Source organism: Saimiri boliviensis, chromosome 13 (genome assembly GCF_048565385.1).
Source record: "Saimiri boliviensis isolate mSaiBol1 chromosome 13, mSaiBol1.pri, whole genome shotgun sequence".
In the NCBI taxonomy this organism is placed as follows: Eukaryota; Metazoa; Chordata; class Mammalia; order Primates; family Cebidae; genus Saimiri; species Saimiri boliviensis.
The window spans coordinates 53,806,675-53,832,849 of NC_133461.1; the positions used below are offsets into that span (position 1 = coordinate 53,806,675).

The following is a 26,175-nucleotide window of genomic DNA, read 5'->3' on the forward strand; positions in this document are numbered from 1 at the left end:
CTCTTCAGCTCCACGGTGCCTCCTGTGTGGACCCCAGGAGTGTCTGCAGTTTATTCCCATTCTTTCCCCAAAACTTAATCTGGCTTGAATTTTGAACCCTGAGGTTCTGTTTCCCAAAGAGCCTGGTAGGACAATGAACACAGTGTTAAGCAAATCAGTGTTCACGTGTTAATGACTGAGGATTATCCCCATCCACCTCCAAGCTCTCTGACCCCCAGATTTCATGGTGACTGTCTGAGGAGTAGTCCCTTCTAGCTCAGTAGTGCCCTTTGAACCACAGGCTTCTCTAGTTGGGGAGAAGGGAGTACTCAGACCCTGTGGGATCTTTTTCTTTCCCAGAAAAAAAAAAAGGGGGAGTTTCATCTTCATGTTTTTCACAAACAGTAATATGGTAAGAGTTTTTTGTTTTTGTTTTTAAGTCTGAGAACTGTCAGCTAATGGAAACATTCCAAATCCCTAAATAGAAGCCCAAATGTCTAGGACAATGAGGCTCAAACTTTTTGATCTCAGGACCCTTTTATACTTTTAAAAATTATTGGCTGGGCACAGTGGCTCACGCTTGTAATCCCAGCACTACGGGAGGCTGAGGTGGGCAGATCACAAGGTCAGGAGACTGAGACCAGCCTGACCAACATGGTGAAATCCCGTCTCTACTAAATATACAAAAATTAGCTGGGCATGGTGGCATGTGCCTGTAGTCCCAGCTACTTGAGAAGCTGAGGCAGGAGAATTGCTTAAACCTGGGAGATGGAGGTTGCAGTGAGCCGAGGCCACGATTGCTCCACTGTACTCCAAACTGGGTGACAGAGTGAGACTCTGTCTCAAAAAAAAAAAAAATTATTGAAGACCCAAAAAAGCCATTGTTTGAGTTCTATCTATTGCTATGCACTATATTAAAAATTAAAGTTAAAATAACTTTAAGATAGATACTATTAACTCATTTAAAATAATAAACCCTTTACATGTTAGCATAAATACATATTTTTATTAAATTACTATATTTTCTAAAACGTGCAATTTTTAGTGACAGCAGTGGAATTGCTTTACATTTTTGTGAAGCTCACTAAGTGTTGGGCCCGATAGGAGCAAGCGGGATCCCCACACCTGCTTCTCCACTCACTCTGATGTGGTATGTGGTTTGGCTGAAGTATTTGAAGCAGATCTGGCCTCACATAGATCTGTAATGGAGGAAGGAGGACCCCTGGCCTTGTAGGCCTCCCAAAATGTCTTATGGACTCTCACAGGTTCTCATTCATACTTTGAGAACCACCACTCCTCTCAGTCACAGAGATTTACCCTTTGCTCAAAGAAGCTCCTTTGCTTATCTCTGAGGAAGGAAGAATTGTTCACACTGATTACTGGAAACCCTAAGCCCAGCCAGTTCTGTCCCTATCAAACGTTTGCTTTTTGATCTTGAAAAACTTGCTTATTTGGGCTCAGAGTAACACCCCCAAGTTGTCTACCAACACATGGAAAAATGAATTCAACCTCATAAAGAAAAGCTAATTAGGAATTATAAGGTACTCTGAAAACCATAAAGCAATACTGTAAAGGTAGGTGTAACAATTTCCAAAAGACACATCCCATTATGTAGTGAAGGAATTCATAGGAAATCCAAAAATTCCTGTTTGGAAAACCATAGCAAATATATTTTGCTAAAAACTCTTTGCACATCTCTCTCAGACCACATCAAAATAAGACCACTGTTAATGATGTGAGTTCGGTAGACTACAAATGAGACATTTTTAAATACAGTAATTGTTCAAAGCATTCTTAATCCCTTCCACCAAACTCCCACAATCCTAGCATACATAGCCCTCTAAAAAACTATTGATCTAATAGGTCATGATTTCATGAATACTGTCTTTCCATGTGCCATGTTAAGCACTTGACAAACATTCTCTCGTTTAGACCTCACGATAAGAAGCGCAATTTGATTAACCCCACTTTAAAGATGAGGAACATTTGGCTTCGAGAGGTTAAGTAACAAGCCCACACCTTGCAGGTATAAAAGCACTGAGCCTAAATCTATTCTACTCACTGAGCATTTGGAATGTCACAGGACCTAATAGGTACTGAATATTTGATCTGTTTCATCTTGGGGGAAGGAAATTGTCAGAGAAGTTCCAAACATCATTATTTCCCAATATGCTTAAAATTCTATTCTAGAGAGCCTGGGGGTGGGGAGCTATGTCATGGTGTATCTCAAGTGTTCATTGAGAGCACTGGTTTTCTAAAGTTGTACTTTCTGCTACTACAAAGCCATATGAACAAAGTAGCTTCAGTGGCTCAGAAGGGAGCCTCTCTTGGTTTAGGGGTTTAGGGTCATCTCGTTTCTAGGTAATGTGTGATCCCTTTGAAGCATTATGACACTTAAAAATCCCAACTCTAGCAACAACTGACGTGCTCCTCTGCCTGTTACAGGGTCCTGCCACCCAGGCCTAATTTAATAAATCCACTGACGGCACCAACTCATCTTCCAGCACTAATTAGTTGGAACATGCCACTTTTAAATGTTTCCCTCCCATTTTTGTTTTAGGAATTATTTCTGAGGTTCCCCCATGTATGTTTACGTGCTCTGAATATTGGTAGGGTACATCTCTTTGGTTCAGATCCCATTTACACCAAGAGACTATCTGTGTTATTTATCATCACCCCTGCTGTGTAACATGCCCTGGAATCTTGCCAAGGTCTCCAGCTCTGTAGCAAATCTGCTCTGACACTTGCAGATTCAAAATGTCACAGTGAGGCAGAGTGAATGGCCTCCTAAATATGTTCACAGCCCGGTTTGGGCATGTTAAGCCAGCAGGTAGGGATTTATTCTCTACTGCTTGGAAATTTTAAATTATATGCTTGTTGAATCACTCCTTCTGTTACATTCCTTTTTTACTCTAAGTACTCTTTGGCCACTGAAAATACTTCAAAGCACACGTGAGTGATGCTAGAGATTTACTGATATAAATGAGGACCCTCTGCGAGACTAGAAAGCTATGGAGCCACAGTAGGTAGAAAAGCAAAGTTTGTGCATTTTCAAAGAAATAATATTTGGGGGTCAGAGATAAGGTGGGAAATGATGGAGAGGGACTGAGTTGTAATCTCTCCACACGCTTTCGTAATAAGCTAAAGATAGCTTGAAGTGTAGTGGGTGATTGTTTAGGTAGAAAAACAAAGTCGTCTTTCAAATAATGTTTTCATTAAGCAGATAATGATCATAAAAGGGGGAGTGTGAGGCACTTCAACGTCAAAAGACTTCAAGGTGAGTACGTAAGACAAGAGGGCTTTCTCTGATCCTTGTTTCTCGCCCCAGTACTGCATGCTCTGAAGCCACTGAAATTACAGCTTTGTACAGCCTGTCCTCCATTCATTTCAGGGCCTTCCTGGATTGACTACATATAATGGGTATTCAATACATGCCATAAATGAATAAATGAGTGGGTGGGTGGATGGTTGGATGATGGATGGATAGTAAAGCTGTGTAGCTACTACTGAGTTCAAGAGGCAGGTCCCAGTTGGCACACACAGAGATGGAGCTGAACCCTGATGTGGTCCTACCCTAGTGTCAAAGCTAAGTTGTAGTAGAGTCAAATCCCCTGGGAGGGAATCTCTGCCCTGTAACCCACTGGCTATGTGACTCCAAGTATTAATTACTCTGAGATTTCATTTACTGGCTCATAAAATGATCACAAAAGGTATTTCTTAAGAAAATGAAGAGTAATAATATCTACTTCATTCGAATTTGATATTCTCCTTCTAAAAGAGCACCTGTCACGCCCTATGGTACATGCTTGTTTTCATCTGTCATTCCCACTAGGCTGCGCCATCTTTGTGTCTTAATCACTCCTGTGTCCTCAGAATAGGGGCTTCATACATGTTGTTGAATTGAAATGAAACTAACAGATGGGATTGTGAAAGTGCAAAATACTACGCAAGTACACTTAAAGTCACATCCAAAATAAGCTTCCCACTCAACTAAATAGTACTCCCTGTGCCAGAAAACTCTTAAGTTTACAATAAAAGTGAGATTAATCTGTCAATAGCTTTATAATTTAATAAACATACTATCCCACAAAGTGGCATTTCCTAATTTACTTCTTCCAACTTTTCATTTTGCATAATTTGTGAACCTACCCGAAAGCTCAAAGAACAATACAATGAATACTCACACGCTTTTCACGTAGATCCACCGACTGTTAACACTGTGCCGTTTTTTTGTTCTACACACACACACACACACGAACACACATTTTTGATTCTTTGAAAGGAAGTTACAGACATCATAATAGCTTCCTCCTAAATACTTCAGCATGTTATCTTCCAAGAACATGGATATTTCTTCTACATAAATTCAACATTTTCATGTGTAAGAAATTTTACCATATATACAAAATTGTATTTAATACATTGTCCATGTGCAAATTTCCCCAATTCTCTCAATAATGCCCATTGTATTATTTTTCCATTTCAGGATTTAATCAAGGATTACACATGGCAGTGAGTCATCAGTCTCTTTTGTCCCCTTTATTCTACAGCAGTCCCCCAACGTGTTATCTCCTTCCTGACACTGACATTTGAAGAGTCCAAAATGTTCCACGGTCTGTTCTAAGTCTTAATGTTACATCATGAATCAGTCACAGAGTCACAGAACGTCCCACAGTCAGAATGTGTCTGCTTATTTTCTCATTGTTTGACTCAGGTGGAGCATTCTTTTTTTGTTTGTTTGCTTGTTTTGAGTGGAAGTTTTGCTCTGTTGGCCAGGCTGAAGTGTAATGGCATGATCTCAGCTCACTGCAACCTCTACCTACCGGGTTCAAGTGATTCTCCTGCCTCAGCCTCCCAAGTAGCTGGGATTACAGGCATGCACCACCATGCCCAGCTAATTTTTGTATTTTTAGTAGAGATGGGGTTTCTCCATGTTGGCCAGGGTGGTCTCAAACTCTGGACCTCAAGTGATCTGCCCACCTCAGCCTCCTGAAATGCTGTCAGGTGGGGCATTCTTGGCTAAATCACTAGCTGGGTGGCACTTCCTTCTCATGATGTCACTAAGAGGCACGTGAAGCCAAGCTGTACTATTACTGATAATGCTAAGTTTCATCACTTGCTTAAAAGGATGTCTATCATGTTTCCCCATAAGTTACCTTTTGTATGTTTGTAATTAATAAGTAACCTGGGGAGACACTTTGAAACATTTATTTTTATTAACTAAATTATAAATGTCCCTACTACCCATGTACAAAATACAAATACAAATGATGAAAAAATAAGTCACCAACTATAGAACCAAGCAACTAAAATTTGAAAAACTTGTCAACTGAGCCAATTTCATAGTTTTTTTAATTGAGAGGAAAAGATGCAGATTGAGTAAAATTTAACTGCAGTGTAGTAACCTGCTTTGACATTTTTTTAACAAAATGAGATACAATCCTCATAAAACAACCAAGGCCAGGGATGAAAATACGACCCAGCCAGCCTGAAAAGGGATCCTTTTAATCCGGGTCCAAACAGCACATCTGCCAATAGTTAAGCAAGTAGACTTCTTTCTTTCTGGGTTTGTCATCACCCTATGCTGGAAAACTCAGTCTCTGGCACTCTCAGAAACAATTTACTGGGGCCAGGCACAGTGGCTCATGCCTGTAATCCCAGCACTTTGGGAGGTCAAGGTGGGTGGATCATGAGATCGGGAGATCAAGACCATCCTGGCCAACATGGTGAAATCCCATTTCTACCAAAAATACAAAAAATTAGCTGGATGTGTTGGCGTGCACCTGTAGTACCAGCTACTTGGGAGGTTGAGCTTGAACCTGGGAGGTAGAGGTTGCAGTGAGCTGAGATAAGCCACTGCATTCCAGCCTGGTGACAGAGCAAGACTCTGTCTCCCAAGAAAAAAAAAAAGTGTGCTTGGTTTAGGTCTAAGGAGGACTCTCAGCTCTTCTTACTGGTTCGCAGAAGTACCTGTTCACCTAGAGAAGGGAAGGTGGATCACTCCAGAAACTTAGAGGAAAGGGTCCCTGAGTCCACTCTCACTCTAGCATCTCATTCTGAGGGGAACTCACTGCAGCGCTGACAAGTTCTTGCCATGACAGGCTTCCTCCATGCTTGTCAAAAACTTTCTCTCATCAGCCCTCCTTCCCTGTGGAGTAGAATAGATTTCTACTCTTCAACCCTCTTGGCAGCCTGCCCAGAATTTAAACGTGGGCGCCATGTCTCCCTAGGTTCTTTAAAAGCAACGAGATTCAAGGCAGCAGGAGACAAAGACCAGGGTAGAAACTGCAAAGGAAAGAAGAGAGTGCCTCACTTTCTAACGTAAAGGAACCACAAGAGCCTGAGAAATAAAATCCCTATACCAAAACTCAGTCTAAAGATTTGGGCCCCGCAGCCAGGCGCCGTGGCTCACGCCTATAATCCCAGCACTTTGGGAGACCAAGGCGGGCGGATCGTGAGATCAGGAGTTCAAGACCAGAATGACCAACACGGTGAAACCCCATCTGTACTAAAAATACAAAAATCAGCCGGGCTTGGTGGTGTGCACCTATAATCCCAGCTACTCAGGAGGCTGAGGCAGGAGAATTGCTTGAACCCAGGAGACAGAGGTGCAGTGAGCCGAGATCCCACCACAGCACTCCAGCCTGGGTGACAGAGTAAAACTCTGTCTCAAAAAAAAAAAAAAAAAAAAAAGATTTGGGCCACCACAGTAACTTGGAAAATTACTTAATGAAAGATTTCAGGAAAAAAAAATGGTAAGACAAGGGGGAAGTTGTTAAGTTCTAGATTTTATATGATAAACTTTGAACTCTAGGGGTGGAAAGAGAAGGATTGATGACTTATGACATAATTTTCAGCCCTCATGGTCTTTCATCAGCACTCCCTACATAGACTTAAAGTGCAGAACTTGAGACCAAACTGTTACTCAAGAGCATTTTATCCACAACTAACAATTTACAAATAGATTTGGTGGGGACTATAAATAAACTTAGGTCCATCGGAACCCAACGGCTCTGAGCTCAATTTCATAACTGAGTCTTGTAGTTTACCCTCCTCTCCGTCACGACTTTCAGCTGTCATGGATTTGGTTTGTCTGGGACCTGGTTCTCCTCGTAAAACCCACTTTTTCTCATTTACACGTTTTTGCTAATTTACAAGAAAATTAGGTACGATATTCAATTCACTCACTGAACTGACGAGTAGCCTAAGAATGTGTCTGACAAACTTTACAGACAAAGGAAATTCTATAGCCGTGTCCTCCAAAAAAAAAAGAGAGATTTGACTATTAAGTTTATTAACTTAAGGTTTTTAACTTTGAAGGTTATTGAGTTATTAACTCAACCTTAATAACCAGCAACTGAGCTACCTAAATCCTCCTTCAACCTATTTATATTTTTAGACCAAACAACTCCTAAAAATACATGGATTTTTATAAGTGGCTTACACCAGAATAGGCCTTAACAAAATGAATCATTTTCTAAATAATGTTATTATCATTTTTCATAAATAAGTTCATACTCTCCATAACACTCCAGTTTCCTCCTCTTGGCCAATATGCTTCCATCTAAAGAGTGTGAACATTTCTGGTCTGTACTCATAATGGTTCTTTCCCACTTTTAACTGTCATGTCTCTTCCCTTCTCCCTCTGTTACATCCTTCTTAAGATTCAGCACCCTTGGCTAACTCGGAGTTTTACCTAAGGCTAAAATTATCCTTTCCGTTGTTTTTCCAATGCCCTTACTCATGTCAGGACACTTCAGGAACCTTTTGACTGCATGTCTAAAGGGCATAACGAAGCTCACTTAAATTGGCTCAGTATGTTCAATGTTATGAGAATATTTATTTTGGGAATGAGCTTTATGTTGGAGTGTCATTTCAAATCAGCTGGGCTACAGATTAAATATTCTTCTTAAAACTTGCCCTTTGCCCAAAAGCTGCCTTTGCTTTCTGAACACTAAATCCCTTAATTTGTTAGTTGCTGTACCATGGTCTGGGGTGTCTGGAAAATGGAAGGAGATATTTTGTCGGTTGTCATGATGACAAGCCCAAATAAGGTAAAAGGCTGTGCATCTGCAGAGGCATCAACCTGCACTCTGAGAAGGTCACAGTTCCAGGATTAGGAGGCCACTCTCTGGGTGCGTGGGTACAGCACAAGGACTCTGGGCAGCCTTCCAGAGTAAGGCCAGAGAGGAAGCTGTGGTGGAGGTGTCTGTCTTTCATTTGCTTGACTTCCAAGGATCTGAATGCCCTTCCCACCATAAGAATCTTGCTGGGAACAGAATGCAACTCCAACTTTAGAAGCTGAAAATACCAGCTTTTCCATCTCCCCTAGCAGGTAAGGCAGCAGGGATGCAACCCCTGGGCTCAGGGAATTGCATGATTCCTTCCAAGAATCTGTATCTAGAGCAAGGAATGCAAAAAGGCAGAGACTCTGAAGAATTCTTTCTGGAAGTGACTGTGATGCCAGCACCATCTCACTTCAAGGGACAGTGGCTGATCCCAACAGGGGTGTGCTGAGTCCACTGTCCAGGCTCAGGGCTGACTTGTGGTCAGGACTAGCCGTAGCAGTAGCGTTCAGCCACAGCCATGTCCTCACAGGTGGGCTCTGTGCCTTCTGCCGCAGTGGTCCCAACTGCGCAGCTCCTTTGCTTCTGCCCATTTTCTGGGCCTGATTCTCCACGTTCCTCAAACTCCTGCCACTTCCCACCTCTGCTCCCTCCACCCTCAGTGATTCCTGTTTTTCTTTTACTGGCAAAATCAAAACAACAAAAAAGGAACCGCTTCCTTTACTTTCCCAAGTCTTTGAATACCTTTACATCTGCACATCTGCTCCTTCTCTCTGGATGGAGAGGAGGGAGGGAGGAACCCCCTCCTGTCAAAAGCCAATGCCTCCCTTCACTTGCTGGATTGCTCTCCCAGGCCTTCTGTTGGACCCACCCATCATCAGCTTGCAAATGTCTCTCCCATCCCAAAGAAAACACTTCTTCCACCCAGATCCTCTTCTAGCCGACTCCACCTCTCTTCTCCCAACACATCGACACTTCAGCAGCTGTGCGGGGACTCCCCTCTTCTCCTCCAATTCTCCTAGAGTTCAGGTCCCAGTCCAGGCTCGCCTCCCTCCGCAGTCTACTTCCATCTCACACCACCGACGGTTGATTTGCCGGGCGCGGTGGCTCAAGCCTGTAATCCCAGCACTTTGGGAGGCCGAGGCGGGTGGATCACAAGGTCGAGAGATCAAGACCAACCTGGTCAACATGGTGAAACCCCGTCTCTACTACAAATACAAAAAAAATTAGCTGGGCATGGTGGTGCGTTCCTGTAATCCCAGCTACTCAGGAGGCTGAGGCAGGAGAATGGCCTGAACCCAGGAGGCGGAGGTTGCGGTGAGCCGAGATCGCGCCATTGCACTCCAGCCTGGGTAACAAGAGCGAAACTCGGTCTCAAAAAAAAAATAAAATAAAATAAAATAAAATAAATCTCCAGCCCAGACTTCTCACATAGACTTCAGAGCTGGATTTCTGGAGGCATGGCACCTCCATCCTGGGGGCCTTCTGTGCTCCTTGTAACCCAAATGCTATACAGAGAGGATTTAGGATTTTCCCCTAAAATCAGTATTGGCTGCCACCATTCTATCTTGAAAATGTGAAATATTAAAGCTTTTATAACGACCTGGGATTAAATGAGTTTTTGGGGCATAGCTTAAGGGAGAATTCTAATTTGTAACATTTTTCTTGGAAAAATGCAATTTGAGTTTGAAATGTCTGATGTAACTTTCAGTACACACATCATTTATACTTGTATATTATTTCCTCTAAGGTGAAATTATATAAAATAATATAATGTTGAAAGATCATCTCACTAATGACCATACAAATACCACCCTGTAGTGGTCAGAAGCAAAGAATTAGATGCACATCCAGCAATATGGGTGAACCCACATAACACAGAGTGCAGGAAAATCGAACACGTCAAACTAGATGTGATAGCACATTTATACAAAGTTTAAAAACACAAACAGTAAAAAGTACTCATATTTTATGGGCAGTGTATTGTAATGGTTGAGAGTGCAGAATCTGGAGCCAGAATGTCTGCTGCTAGTTTCCAGACTGTGCCATCTCTTGAGAAATGAAGCTTTGAGATTCACTCAGTCTCCTTGCGCTTACTGCCCTTGTCTGTATAAAGAAATAATAATACTACTTAATGTTGAAGTTTTTGAAAGAGCCCAATAAAAACCATCCCTCATCCCTATGTGGTTCTGAATCAATTAAGAAATAAGAAAGAGCAGCAGGACAGACAACTGACCATTATTTCTGGGAAAGTGGGTCTCAGAGGACACAGGTTGTAGTTGCTGATATACCCTATGGCTGAGCAGCCCATGTGGCTGCTGACATGTGGCTCTGACAGGGTGAAGCAGAGAAGAGCCCTGGGCTGCTCCCAAGGGATGAGGCAGAGCTCTGCATGCGCAGCTCTGGATTCCACACTCACCATCTAGAAGAAAGCAGGCAGAGAGAAGCTGGGAGCGTGCCCAGGTGAGGTCCCTCTGCATGGAAAGAGACATCGGTGCACAGGCAGCCCGCAGGGCTGGTGTGAGGAGTAAGAGTCCATTTCTGCGGGACTCGGCACAGAGCACAGCACACAATAGGTGCTCACACAGGAGGTGCTCAGCCCACAGGAGTGAGCGCTCAAGGAACAAACGTATTTAAGGATAAGTAGCAAAGAGGTTAGAGCAGATGCTTGCGAAAGGGAAAGGGTGGGGAGTGGGGATCTTAGATGGAGGAGGAAAACAGAAATAAAACAAGAGATGGGCACAGCTCACGACACACTAGGAACCAAAACGTATGAGCAGCTCACTCCTAGAAGCCAAGAGGCATAGCTCTACAATTCTCTAATGACTTCTTCCTACAGAGATAGGATGACTCAACTAAACAGAACAGCAGTCTTTAGTAATCACAAAATATATATTGCTGCGTGTTTTGGTCAAATGACTTGGCAAAAATTGCAGGGAACCTTTTGAAATGTCGCTCAGCCCTTTGTCCTGGTTCCAAGCTAGCCTTGGGAGCCACCTTTGCTTCAGGGAGGAGAGAACACCACACAACAGGGAGAGCCTCATAAACGCAATCGCCAGTGGGCACATGTACCCAAGGGGGAATCACATACAGTCTATGAGGAACCCTTTTCTTCTTGTGGTTTTAGCAGTCAGTACTTGACATTATTCTTTAACTCGTTCCTGTTAGCTGAGTTAACAAGTTAACAAGTAATTGCAGTTCAAGTGGAAGCTGCAATTTAGCTTCCACTTGAATTGCAATTCAACTGGCCAGGGAATAAATCCACCCCAAATCTAGCAAAACTTTCTGAGCTTTAAAATATCCATCTGGAAGGCTGGGTCCTGCTCCTGCTGGCCATCCAGACCCCACGGTTCTCCCTTGTATCTCCATGACCCTGTAACCTTCTGGCTTCTTTTCTCAGCATTCTGTTCAGTCTGGCGAGACCTTTTCATAAACCAAACCCAGGACTGGCCACTCCCTGAAACTCCTGGTGCAAAGGTTTGATAAGGGGAATCCCCTTTTGCTTGATTCTTATTCTCTCTTGTCTGCTGCCATGCAAGACATGCCTTTTGCCTTCTGCCATGATGGTGAGGTCTCCCCAGCCACGTGGAACCGTGAGTCCATTAAAACTCTCTTATGTTATAAATTATCCAGTCTCAGGTATGTCTTTATCAGCAGTGTGAAAACGGATGAATACACTTCCTAAAATATCCCAGGCAAAGATAATACCTCCTTCCATGGTAGTTACACTTATCAAGGGATACCCTAATCCTTGTTCATGCATTTGACTCTCCAAGAAGCATGTGAAACCCCAGAAGCCAAACGCTGCCCACTGAACTAGAAATCCAGGCCTCTTTCGCTTGGTTCCCTGGGCTGCTGGTTAGTCCCAAACCTGGAGCTCTATCTGTTGGGATTCTTCAGCTCGAGGAAATTCAGGTCAAGAGAGGATAACTGCGCAGGTGATTGCAGCGGCAAGTAAAAGGCAAAAGCAGTGGCACCTGCCAGAAGGATTAGTCAAGCAGAATTATTAAAGTAATAGTAAGAAGGACAAGGAAGAGGAGGAGGAGGAGGAGAACTAGCATTTGTTGAGGATTTCGTTTGTGCCAGGTACTAATGCTCACATGTTCTGTGGCCTTTACAACACCCCTAGTATGTCAGTGCTATTATTATCTCTAATTTATAGTTGCAGAAACTGGAGTTTGGAGAAGACGCATGGCATGTTTATAGATACACAGTGAGTAGGTAACAAAGCAAGGATGTAAAACTACATCTGCAGGATTCCGAAGCCTGTGCTCTTAAGCAATTAGCTGCCCTGGCATCTCAGACAGCTACAGGGTTAGACAGAGCCAACGCGGGGGAGTTTGATGCTGACAGCCTGCCCGCCCTGCGGGTCCCTTCTTTCCTCCCTGGGTGGCTCCGTGAGGGATTGCTGCACAGACTGATTTTCCAGCACCCACATGAACATACCCAAGGAAGCCGATTTCTGTTTATTGATCAAACAGAAGGAATGGAAAGAGTTCGCTGGGAAATGGAAACAAGTTTGGCCCCAATCTCCAGGTCCGTGTGTCCCTAACATACCATGTTCATTCCCACCCTTGAAGTCATTTGGGAGGCTTTGCCCCCCTTCCTCCTGGACCTCACCTTTCTGCACCAAAGCTCTCGCCTCTTCCCCGCTGCCCATCCTGCTCCTAGTTCCAACCTTTGGCTCAGCTCCTCTCTTCCCTGTGAGCCCTTCTAGCCCCTGGCTGCTCAGAATGTGGCCCACGCACCAGCAACCCTTGGCCTCATCGGGGAGCATCTTAGAAATGCAGGTTCTGCAGGCACAGCCACACCTTCTGAATCAGAATCATCATTTTAATAAACAATGCAGATGCACATTGAGATTGGGAAGTGCTGGTGCAGCTCATAATACACACCCTTTTTCCATCACGAGCACATTACCAGGGCTGCCCTTTCGCCTAAGGAAAGCTGATCTCATGTACCCTGAAGTCAGTGTATTACCTCTCCTAAAGACATTAACCTTTTATTTTATTTTTCAATCATTTCGACTTTTACTTTAGATCCAGGGAGAGCATGTCTAGGCTTGTTACATGGGTAGATTGCATGATGCTGAGGTCTGGAGTACAATAGATCCCATCACCCAGGTAGTGAGCATAGTACCCAACAGTTTTTCAACCCTTTCCCCCTCCCTCCCTCCTCTAGTAGTCCTCAGCGTCTGTTGCCATCTTTAAGGACATCCGCCTTTTAAAAGCTTTATTCCCAGCTAAAAGAATTCCAGGCTGGTGGAAAACCTACTCTATCTCCTGAAATTACACCATGCCAACAGCTGCCGGACCACCTCCCTAGAAAGCTGGCACCGTTTCCCTGCCCATGAAGTGCACGTCTTCTTCGTGCCATGACTACACACCAGTTTGGGGGGCGGGCAAAATCAGTATCTTCAGGTAGATAGTACAAAATACTGTTTATTTGTACAGGTCTATCTGCTATAGGATAATACATTGGGCAAGACACGTCAGCGTAGAGCATGCTTTAGGCCCCAGCTGTGCTGCAAAACAAGCAATAAATCTTAACAAGAAGAGAAATAATGACTAGGAAGAAGTACAACGTGGGTGGGAGGGGTGTTTTAAAAGAATGCCTCGGGGATTACATGTCATGCTCTAGATGCTTAGGACGAATCCCTCGATATTCAGAATCCCACTCTCAGTTATCAACATGCGTATTATTATCCCACTGTCACTGGAAACATTTAAGAGCAAAAGAAAAAATTCTCTGGGCATGAAGTAGTACAATAGCCCATGAGGTCTTATAATTAAAGGATGTATTTGCTCAAGGGAAAACCAACCAAATCAATTTTAAGAGGCAACAGTTGAGTAAAAGCAGGTTCTTTGTTCGTTAGGGGTTGTAAAAGGAAAATTAGAACCTGGCACTGTCTGCAGACAGCCTTTGATGCTCAGTCCTTCTGCTTGCTGTTGAGCTTCTCTGTGACAACCCACTTAGAAAGAAGCCAGAGTAAGAAATGAGCCTTGGCCAGCTCATAAAGCTTGAGTGTCTTCCGCAGAATTGCACTGTACTTGTCAAAATGACTCAGAAATATTTAACACTATAAAACTAGAAATACTTCAGTATGAATATACACATTCTTCAGGCTTAGGATAATCATCAAGGTAAAATATGCCCTGACAGCTTACTCTAAGGAAAAATATATCACTGAAATGAAAACAGCAATTATATTTCTTTTTTTTTCTTTTTCTTTCTTTCTTTCTTTCTTTTTTTTTTTTTTTTTTTTTTTTGAGATGGAGTCTCGCTTTGTTGCCCAGGTTGGAGTGCAGTGGCGTGATCTCAGCTCACTGCAACCTCTGCCTCCTGGGTTCAAGCGATTCTCTACCTCAGCCTCCCAAGTAGCTGAGATTACAGGTGCATCCTACCATGCTCAGCTAATTTTTGTATTTTAGTAGAAATGGGGTTTCACCATGTTGGCCAGGCTGGTCTCAAACTCCTGACCTCAAATGATCCACCCGCCTCGGCTTCCCAAATTGCTGGGATTACAGGTGTGAGCCACCGTGCCCAGCCAGCAATTATATTTCACTGTTTCTTCAGTATATTTCTTGTATTCATCCACATCCTTTTTTTTTTTTTTTGAGATGGAGTCTCATTCTGTTCCCCAGGCTGGAGTGCAGTGGTGCAATCTCAGCTCACTGCATCCTCCACCTTTTGGGTTCAAGCGATGCTCCTGCCTATTCCAAGACTAAAGAGATTGTCCAAATGGATCTTTGCAGGGGAACACAGTGGGAGGTGATGAACAACATCACGACAGCATCCTGTGAGAGGAACAGCAATTAAAACCAAACACCTACACGGGCCATGAGGGTTCAGCTAAGCCCAGCACAGACAGGATGGGAGCATCACGTCACACAGCGCCTAAGGCTGGCTCTAGAGCCAGGCAGGGGGAGGGGAGCAAATCCTGGTTTATTCCATATGACCCTGTGAGGCTATAGAACATCTCTGGGCTTCCCATTTCCCCTTCTAGAATGTGGGGACCTACCTCATAAGCTTGTGGTGAGGATGAAATGAATTAATAATGGTAAAGTACTTAGGTCAATTTCTAGCATGTCAATTATGTTAACAGTAAATTTATGTTCTATCTGTCATAAAATTTAGGCTTTTAAATTCTAAATGATTATCTTTTGAAGCAGATGTTGAAGAGTTTTCTAAGACTTACAAGAGTACCACAAAAGAGCAACACACTTTCTCCCTGCCATCTATTTTCAAAATGTTTAAATTAATACAATTAATACTCCAAATATAAATAACCAAATTTTCATTATGTCTTCAGTGTGTTCCAAGTTATAACAGACAAATATTTTTACTATCTGTTGCATATGTATGGCTTTGGTAAGTGAGGAACATAGGAGAATAGAGCAGACATAAGTAAGGAAGTCTCTGTATCTTCATTCGTTCATATGTGAAATTTAAATTTGCTGGATTATTTCTATATATCAGACATTCTCCTAGGAGCTGGGGATACAGAAAGGGACAGAATACTATTCCGTACTTCAGTCATAATTCAATTAAGATCTCTCTCTCTCTTTATATATACATATATGTATATACACACACACACACACACACACACACACATATACACACAACACATAAAACACACACACACATTGTATACATCATATGGACTTTTTAAAAACTTCAATGTAGTCACCCTTCAACACTTTCCCTTCATTTTATTGTTGTTGTTGATATGGGGTCTCGCTCTGTCGCCAGGCTGGAGTGCAGTGATACAATCTCTGTTCACTGCAATCTCTCCCTCCCAGGTTCAAGTGATCCTCCTGTCTCAGCCTCCTGAGTAGCTGGAACTACAGGTGAGCACCACCACACCAGGCTAATTTTTGTATTTTTAGTAGAAGCAGGGTTTCGCCACATTGGCCAGGCTGGTCTCAAACTACTGACCTCAAGTGATCCGCCCGCGTAGGCCTCCCAAAGTGCTGGGATTACAGGAGTGAGCCACTGCACTTGGCCTTTTCCCTTCATTCTTTAAGAGATGACACCTGGAGAGCTTTGGCAAATTTCAACTGGTAGAAAAGCAAGTCAGAGTGCTGCATATCACTCATAGTCCCAGTGACAGAACCCACTAGAAGGAAGTGATTGAGGAGAGCTTAATAAAGCACCTACAGCATTGACAAAGGCATGGGGACAGGAAGGGAAGCCTTCTGGTGATGGGGAAGCATCTCAGAGCAAGAAGATCTGAGGACCTCTCCCACCCTGGGCTGAAGGGCAAGGAGACAGAGCAGATGCTGGATCCGACAGACCTAGAGCCTTACAGTGAACTGACTGCCAAGGGCCAATACCTCATTAGGATGGGACAGCTGGGACACTGCAGCCTACGGGCCAGTGGAGGCAACTGGGGGACCAAGTGCCAACGTCCTTGCTCTTCTACCCTCTGAGCACCTGCGGTACCTCCCCCCTGGCCAACTCCTGCCAGAAGTCTGAGGGCAGGGAGAGTATTGCTGCTGTCCAGAAAGGTCACCAGCCTGGGGCACTGGGTACAGAGGGTAGAGACTGGACAGAGAGGAAGGAGACTATCTGGGTCACAAGAGGGCTTAGACTGTTTAAACTTTCCAATAATTAACAAATGTATCTTTGGCTGAACCACCAAATCTGAGCCAGAGGAGAGACTTGAGGTAGCAGAAAAAGAGACCTTTTCAGGATGGGATGATAGCTTTGAAGAAAAGGTTCGGTAGGCCACGCACCGGTAGCTCATGGCTGTAGTTCCAGCACTTTGGGAGGCCGGGGCAGGAGGATCACTTGAGGCCAGGAGTTCAAGACCAGCCTGAGCAACATGGTGAGACCCCATCTCTACAAAAATAAAATAGTCAGGTGTAGTGGCATGTGCCTGTAGTCGTAGCTACTGGGGTGGCTGAAGCAGGAGGATCACTTGAGCTCAGGAGTTCAAGGCTGCAGTGAGGTATGATTGTGCCATTGCATTCCAGCCTGGGCAACAGAGCAAGGTCCTGTCTCAAAAATAAAAGAAAAAAGTTGCAGTAGATGGTCTAGAGCAGCACTACTGAAAGTGTGGTCCATGGACCAGTGCTGGTCCAGAAACTGTTTGTTACTCATCCACAATAAAACAAACGGTCAGGCATGGTGGCTCACTACTTGTAATTTAGCATAGTAGAAGGCCGAAGCAGGCAAATCACCTGAGGTCAGGAGTTTGAGACCAACCTGGCCAACATGGTGAAAACCCATCTCTAGCAAAAATACAAAAATTAGCCAGGTGTGGTGGCACATGCCTGTGGTCCCAGCTACTGGGGAGGCTGAGGCAGGAGAATGGATGGAACCCAGGAAACAGGGGTTGCACTGAGTCAAGGTTGTGCCACTGCACTCCAGCCTGGGAGGCAGACTGAGACTCCATCTCATAAACAAACAAACAAACAAACAAATAAAATAAAACAAGGACAGAAATTGAGAGTCAGCATTTAGAAAGCTTTAAACCAATTTAAAAGAGTAAGCTGATGTCTGTCAAATCTGATTTTTTAAATGAGATTTGTGTTTTGTATGTCTTTAGGTTTTATTTCCAACTTTTCTGGACTTTGGCCTAGGCAAAGAATTCATAACTAAGACCTCATAGGCACAAGCAACAAAAACAATAATATATAAATGGGGCCTAATTAAACTAAAAAGCTTCTGCACAGCAAAATAAATAATCAACAGAGTGAACAGACAACCTGCAAAATATTTGCAAACTCTGCATCTGACAGGGGACTCATATCCAGAATCTACAAGGAACTCAATTCAACAACAAGTAAATAACCTTATTAAAATGTGGGCAATGGGCTGGGTGCAGTAGCTCACTCCTGTAATCCCAGCACTTTTGGAGGCTGAGGCAGGCAGATCACCTGAGGCCAGGAGCTCGAGACCAGCCCGGCCAACATGGCGAAACTCCATCTGTACTAAAAATACAAAAATTAGCCTGTAATCCCAGCTACTGGGGAGGCTGAGGCAGGAGAATTGCTTGAACCTGGAAGGCGGAGTTTGCAGTGAGCTGCGATCGCACCACTGTACTCCAGCTTGGGGAACAGAGCAAAATCCTGCCTCAAAAAAATAAAAAAAAATAATAAAAATTAAAAAAACAGATGCTTGTGTGAACACTATAGCAGCATACCCACAGAAGCAAGTAGAGGCATCCCAAGCCAGGTGTCAGGCCCACCTGCTATAAATACCAGGCCCCTTCAGGCCCAGCCCTGCCCAGGGCCTGAGCCAAAAGACACCGGGTCCTGGCAGTGCAGATGCAACGCCCTCCCCATGAAACACAGGGATTTACAAAACAGCTGTCCACACTGTCAGTCTTCCTGCCCTCCCTTCACTACACAGCAAGGAGGCTGGACTCTGCTCTCATGTGCTTTATTTCACCTGGGTCAGGCTCCGGCTGGGTGTTCTTGCCCTCAAGAGAACTGTGCCAGCTGCTCTGCCCACCTGGGACCCTGTGCTGGAGACACCAACCGGATTCCAGCTTCCTGGGCTCACCTGGATGGCTATTTAAACTGATTCCAAAGAGGGGAAGAGTGCTACATCTCCCAGCGCTGGGCTGCCTTGCCCCACTTGCCCTCCCCATCTCTTTGGGGGCTCCCAGGATACTTGGTGCAGGAGGTGGCTTGAGGGATGGTACCAGTCTTCCCAGCAAGAATGACCGTGAGGGGAGGCGAAAGCACTGAATGTTCCAGGCTGGTTATGCGGGTTATTCTGTGATGCTGAGGAGCAATAAAGGTAAGCATACAATCTCATCACTCAAAGTGCTGAAAACCCCTGAAACAGGGTATGTATGTCATGCATGGTGCGCTGAATCTGGAATTCCTAAGCCATAGAATGTTTGCATTCATGGTTTGAGAATTAAAGAGAGAAGTGCAAATAGCTCAGGAGTTTGCTCTCAAGAGAGACACGGACACATAAAGCACCCTTATCTGCAGGCCACAAGACCAAGAGGAACCTTGTGAGGAAGAGCGGCAGGAACTGCTAGGTGGAGGGGACAAAACCTGGCCCCTCTGGTCTACAGTGAGCAGCGGGAGTCCTGCGGAGGCAGGATGGTCACATTGTCTGTGCCCTGAGGCCACTTGGGGGACCGAGTACAACTCTACTAGCCAGGCAAGGAGCTTGGTCTTGCTGGAGCCCCAGACCCCCTTAGCTCACTCCCCACCCACCTCCATTCCCCTTTCTGCACACCCCACCCCGACTCAGCAGTCCACCACTCTGCCAAGGATATAGCACCTCATTCCTCCCCAAGGCTGGCAGTGACTACCAGAAAAGAATGGTGGGTTAGGCCATTACAGGCACGCTGGCCCGCACCTGTAATCCCAGCACTTTGGGAACCTGAGGCAGGCGGATTGCCTGAGGTGAGGAGTTCAAGACCAGCCTGACCAACATGGTGGAACCCTGTCTCTACTAAAAATACAAAAAATCAGCCGGGCATGGTGGCACATGTCTATAATCCCAGCTACTCCATAGGCTTTGGCAGGAGAATCATTGGAACCTGGGAGGTGGAGGCCACAGTGAGCTGAGATCGTGCCACTGCACTCTAGCCTGGGTAACAAAGCAAGGCTCTATCTCCAAAAAAAAAAAGAGAGAGAGAGAATAGTGAGTTATACTGTTATACTTAGAAAAGGTGGCTTGATATGGTTCTTGTTTTTTTCCTAAAGTAAGGAAATGCAGTGGGAGTAGAAAGTGAAAAAGAAAGAGGAGAGAATCACAGAAACAGGAATAGAGAAAAAACCGGCATCAGGAAGGAAAGAGTGAAGGAAGACCATGTGGTGGTGCAGGAAGGCTGCAGGGTGGCGGGTATGAGTAGGAGCAGGGGCTCTGTGGGGGCTGGGCAGGTGCCCTGAGGACAGCAGGCAGGGGCGAGGAGGTGCCAGGCACAGCGACTCCCCTGAGACGCCACATTTAACTCAAGCTTCCATGAATTGTCATGAAGAATTCATGAAATTCAGTTTTTCCTTATATATGCTTGCCATTAATAGTAATAGGAAAATGGCCATGATTTAGAACCCAAATGTGCTTGAAATTGGAACAGTTTCACAAGGGAAGAAGCATATAAAATGGTTTTCAAGATTAGCCAAGGAATGAAATATGCTCTTTTTAAGCAGTCAATTTCCATTTACTGAGTACTTTTCTGATTCTATTGGCATTGAAAGATCTCTGGCAGGCCAGCCTCATTCTGAGACAAAACAGTCAGAAGAAGCTCATATCAGGGGGATGGGGTGGCGGGGAGCAAGAGAGGGCATGGAGGACATCAGAAAATAGTTCATACTGCGGAGACGGAGGACGTCAGAAAAACTCCAAGGAAGATTTTTTTACTGAAAACTCAGATCCTACCCAAAATCATGGTTCCTTTTGTCCTCTTTCTATAGAACCCTTTTATTTTCTCCAAAGAGAAAACAGCTTTATTGTTTTTCTAATTCTAAAAGTAATACATGCTCATTGTAGAAAATATAGATAGATAGATAGATAGATAGATAGATAGATAGACAGACAGACAGATAGATAATCTACGATGGAATAAGGAATGAAATTAATAGCATTTGCAGCAACCAGGATGGGATTGGAGGCTATTATTCTAAGTGAGGTAACTTGGGACTGGAAAACCAAACATTGTATGTTCTCACACATATGTGGCAGCTAAGCTAAGGGGATGCAAAGACATAAGAATGACACAATGGACTTTGGGAACTCGGGTGAAAGGCTGGGAGGTGGATGAGGGATAAAAGGCTACAAACTGGGGGCAGTGTATACTGCTTGGGTGATGGGTCCACCAAAATCTCACAAATGACCACTATAGAACTTACTCATGTAACCAAACACCACCTGTTCCCCAATAACCTATAGAAATAAAAATGTTTTAAAAATACAGATAGTATAGGTAACATGGATTGAGTTCTTACAGCATGTAAGACACTATTATGAGAGCTTTTTCTATATTATCCAACGAATTTCTCACAGAAACCCTCCTAGGTTAGTACTAGATTTTATCCCTGTATTTCAGATGAAGATACTGACCCTGAGACATTAGTTAGACCATCCAGTTACACAGCTAGGAAGCTGTGGAGTGAGATGTTTACCCAGGTAAAAATCCAGAGCCAGCAAGCTGATGTACACTGTGAGATTTACAGAAGAAAGTAAAAATCACCGATGATCTCACCATCCAGCGAGAAGCACTCAGCATGTTAAAGTATCTCTTTCCTGACTTTGTTCTTTGCTTACATAGGCACATTATTTTTTCCTACTAAATGTGATCATTCCATACCATCTAGCTAGTTTATATATAGTTTTGATCTTTTTCTTCACCATTTAGCACAAACACATGTTGGGTCAATAAAGATGATTCTATGGCGCCACGTGGTACCTGTTAATCAATTAATTGAATCCCTTTTATTGGACACAAGATTGTTTCCTACTGGATGCTATTATAAACAATGCTTTGGTGAATATCCTGCATCAGACATTTGAGCATTTATCTCATGAATTCCTTAGGATAAATTTGGAGTAGCAGTTTCATGTCAAAGATAGCAATTTTTTTTAAATGCAAATATTCTGGGAAGTAATGCCAGTGCTGAGTTCCCAGAACTTTCTTGTGAATGTGTTTATGGATACTTCACTCCCTCAGAAGAGATAAAGCAGCCTCAGCGCATTACAAGGGAGAGCAAGAGCATCAATGACAACTTCTCTAGGTTATAATAATAATAATTCCATATCATCGATGATATGTAAATGTAAAGCACTAGAGTGCTTTACAATGGTTAAAGAACATTCACATACACTCACAGGTGTCCCTGGCCATAAGCAGAGTCCTCCCCACCTCCCAAGCCTAACATTAGACCCTGGATACCCTGACACTAGCCTGCTGCAGTTCTGCCCTGACCACACCCACATAACCAAAGGTTGGCACAGCAACCCGGACCCTTCATTCCTGGTCCATGCACCGTCAATGCCACAGCATGCCATCTTCCTTCTGTCTTCTTAACTGCATGGACAACCCTCAGAGAAATGGGATTTAACCTTTTCTAAAAGGCACCAGGAGCATTGTACTGCTTATTTTTCTCTCAGCAGCATGAGCTATGGACCTGGGAGTTCTCACAAAATGAACCTCATCTGTGTGTTTGCTGTCGAGTTATACAAGAAACCCGTAAGAGGTGGGCTGGCTCAGCAGCCCGCAGGCTACCTGCTCAGGTTCCTCTCCCCAGCCCGCAGGCTGCCCCTTCCCATGTGATGCCAAACTCTGGTTTTCACCCTTCGTGATGAAAAAGATCCATCTGATGACTTTATAATGGCCTTAATCCTGGGAAGAAGCAAATGCCAGTCATCATTGTGTGTTGACCCAAAGTTGCCTCATAAGACAAAGTTGTCTCACAGTGACCTCCGTTTATCATTTTATCATCTTAACTTCTAACTGTAGAGAGTGAGAGAACAGTCCAGAAGAGAGTGCTTTGTTTCCTAGTGTTGCTGCTCCCTAGTACAGTTTTTATCCTTGTTCCTATTTCTTGGATTTATGTTGACTGCCTACAGCCTCCTGAGTGTTTTGGAAGGAAACATATTTGATTCATTTTCTGTTATGTCTGTTATATTTGTGGTGCCAGTCTTATGAAAACCAACAAACGTAAATGTTAGCTTAAAAGAGAGCAGAGCTGTCCATGATTATAGCAAGACATATAATCCAGTGGAATAGTAGGAAAACAACAGTATTGGAATTCACATTTTCATATAATTCCATCTTTGTGGAGGACACAGTATATTCCAGGACTTTTAAGCCCCATGGAGACAAAAAAAAATATGTACACACAGCCCCTGAACTTAAGGACGCACGGTGTTTCAGCCTTTACAGCACAGCATAGCAAGTGCCTCTGAGTAAACAGAAACAGCTCAGAGGGAAGCGGGCAGCCAGGAAGGGCTTCCTGCAGGCAATACTTGAGTTATCTTGGGGAGAAGGTAGCCAGACCAGGCATGGTGGGAAGGAATTCCAAGAACCATGAATAGCACCAAAATAAGGCCCAGAGGCAGGAAACGTCATGGGCTATTTAGGGAATTACAGTTAGGTCCCTGCTGACATAGCATAGGGCTTGCAGGAGAAAGTGCCGTTTAAGATGAGGCTGGCAAAAAATCTAGGGGCTAGACTGAAGGAGCGTACGTGCCATGTTAAGAAACTTGGACTTCATTCCAAAACTAATAGAAAACCACTGAAGGATACTAGTCAGGGAGAACACCACACTGAAATCTTTGTTTTGCCCTGGTAGTCATGAGAAGATTGATTGGTAGGTAGACCCTTGCAAGACTGCCAACCTGATTGTTTCTAATCTTTCTCACCTCACCACTATGGATTCTGTTCCTCTCAGGCTGACTCTAAAACAAGGTGAGCTGAGAGCAGATGCTGGGAAATCAGTCAGGAGACTGGTGGACTCATCACGGGGAGAGCTGCCACGGGCTCCACCACGATAGTGCAGTATCAAGGGGGAGGAGGAGCCACACTCCAGAGATACTACGGCACAAGACATAAAGAGCTTACTAAATGGTGAGTGGGGAGGGAGAGGGAAGTGGAGGGATGTGGAAGAGATCGAGAGGGGTGCTGGTAAACTGGCTCTTGGAAAAGAGCTGCCCTGATCTGTAGCATTTGCTGATTTCTGTAGTGTAAATGCTCCCACCATGGTCAATATCAAACTACTGAGCTGATATGCCACCTGTGGTCTTGCCCACACAAACCTCCTACACAGAATCTTCCATGTTCTTTTCTCATTTGGGCTGGCTGGAGTAAAGATGATCCACGGGACAACCTTGTGAACCCACGTGTTGAAAATGGCAGATTCAATTACGGAAGGAGTTTGTATCCTTGAACCACTGTCTGGAGGGGAACTGCTTAACCAGGATCGGCTGTGTGTTTGGACATGATGAGAAATATACCTCCATTGTATTTAGCCACTGTATTAGTCAGCATTCTCCAGAGAAACAGAACCAATAGAATGTGTATATAGAGAAGAGAGGAAAAAAAAGAGGGATTTTTTTTTTTTTTTTTTTTTTTTTTTTTTATAGAGGCAGGGTCTCACTCTGTTGCCCAGGCTGGAGTTCACTGGTGCAATCACAGCTCACTGCAGCCTCCAACTCCTGGGCTCAAGCAGTCCTCCCACCTCAGCCTCCTGAGTTGCTGGGACTACAAGTGCGTACCACCATACCTGGCTAATTATTTTATTTTTTATCAGAGATAGGGTCTCATTATGTTGCCCTCGCTGATCTTGAACTCCTGGCCTCAAGCAATCCTCCCACCTTGGCCTCCCAAAGTGCTGGGATTACGGACATGAGACATCGCACCCAGACTGGGTTTTTCATGTATTAAAAGAAAATGCCCAATTTCCAGATTCTTTCTAATGTACAAACTACTTCAAAGGTAAATTAACACTTTTAAGTTACTAAAGGACCTTAAAGGATAAATTGCATCCCCAGTCCCTCAGAGGATTTTATTGGCACCCGTTTTTCTACCCACTAATGAATTGTTTGACTTCACGGGCTGTGACTTATCATGATGTTCATTAATAACACATTTGTTAATAGCAAAACTTGTTCTCAATATAATCTTCTGTATTTTTTAATTTTGTTATAGCTACAAAATACTCTCAAAATGTTGTGAAGAGACTCAAATGTCATAAATGGAACCAATCATAATTAATTACAGAGCTATAACTCTTCCACTCTCACCCAGAGATTTGGTGTCACAGTGATATGTTTCCACTGCTACTATGCCCTGGGAAACTTCAGGCTGATGCTGGGTCATCCTTGGTTCATTCTATATTAATTCAGCAAATATTTATTAAACATCTGTGTGCAAGATGTTGGGAGCAAAACATCATGTAGTGAACAGAAGAATGCAATAAACAAAAGAAGACCTAGTCCCTGGCCTCCTGAAGCTTACAGTCTATACAATTCCTCAGGAATCCAGAAAGACTGGGTCAAAACCAAGAGTTATCCACTTTCTGGATTGGGCTGTGTCCACCCAGGGACCCAGCTGAGTCATCCTCCTTAGTGACCTCATCAGCCAACCATCTGTAGAGCCAAGTTAATCTCCAAAGTCCTCAGGCCCAGAAAGAATCAGAAACGAGCCCAGGCCTCCCTCCACATCTGAGTCAGCTACAAAGAATGTTTTGGATTTATCCACCAAAGTCTCATCAAAGTTGAAGAGAATCAGAAAAATAAAAAAAAATGATTCTGAAGGCAACTACATACTAAATTCACTTTCAGGTGATTGGTTCTTGTATTTGCATCTAGCCCCTGAGGAGTTGACTATCTGTGATAAATTCATGGAAAATCAGAAAGGTAGACCTATTAATATTTTTCTTTTCTGTTTTTTTTTTTTTTTTTTTTTTTTTTTTTGAGACGGAGTTTCGCTCTTGTTACCCAGGCTGGAGTGCAATGGCGCGATCTCGGCTCACCACAACCTCCGCCTCCTGGGCTCAGGCAATTCTCCTGCCTCAGCCTCCTGAGTAGCTGGGATTACAGGCATGTGCCACCATGCCCAACTAATTTTTTGTATTTTTAGTGGAGATGGAGTTTCACTATGTTGACCAGGATGGTCTCGATCTCTTGACCTCGTGATCCACCCGCCTCAGCCTCCCAAAGTGCTGGGATTACAGCCTTGAGTCACCACGCCCGGCGCGACCTATTAATATTTTTCTTAAAATATATAATGCTGTTTTCCCTATTACACTTAACCTGGGACTTTAGAAACAATTTCTAAGTTTTCTATTTCTTGCATTTTAAATAACAGTTTCATAGTATTTACTTGTGTTAACACCTGCAGGGGGTTTCAGGGTCTCAGTCTAGGCTTCCTTTCCTTTTTGTTTATTTATTTATTTAGAGATGGGGTCTCACTGTGTTGCCCAGGCTGGATTTAAACTCCTGGGCTCAAGTGATCCTTGTGCCTCAGCCTCCTGAGTAGTTGGGACTGCAGGTATGAATCACTATGCCCATCTGGGCTCTCTTTCTTCTGTCTTAGTTTGGGCCCTCTCTGAAGCCCTGAGACAAAGACTTGAGTAGAGGTAGTTTATTTAAGAGTTGACCTTAAGAAGCACAAACTAGGGGAGAGAGGGACTTAAGAGAGGGAGAAAAGCCA

The 26,175-nt window shown here is 43.9% G+C and overlaps 1 protein-coding gene across 1 annotated transcript in view; it reads right to left on the reverse strand.

Moving 5' to 3' along the window:
* The window catches only part of LOC141580808 (laminin subunit alpha-3-like), a 162,651-nt gene that overhangs the window by 105,518 nt on the left and 30,958 nt on the right, over window positions 1-26,175 (reverse strand). The gene's annotated exons all lie outside the window — the stretch shown is intronic.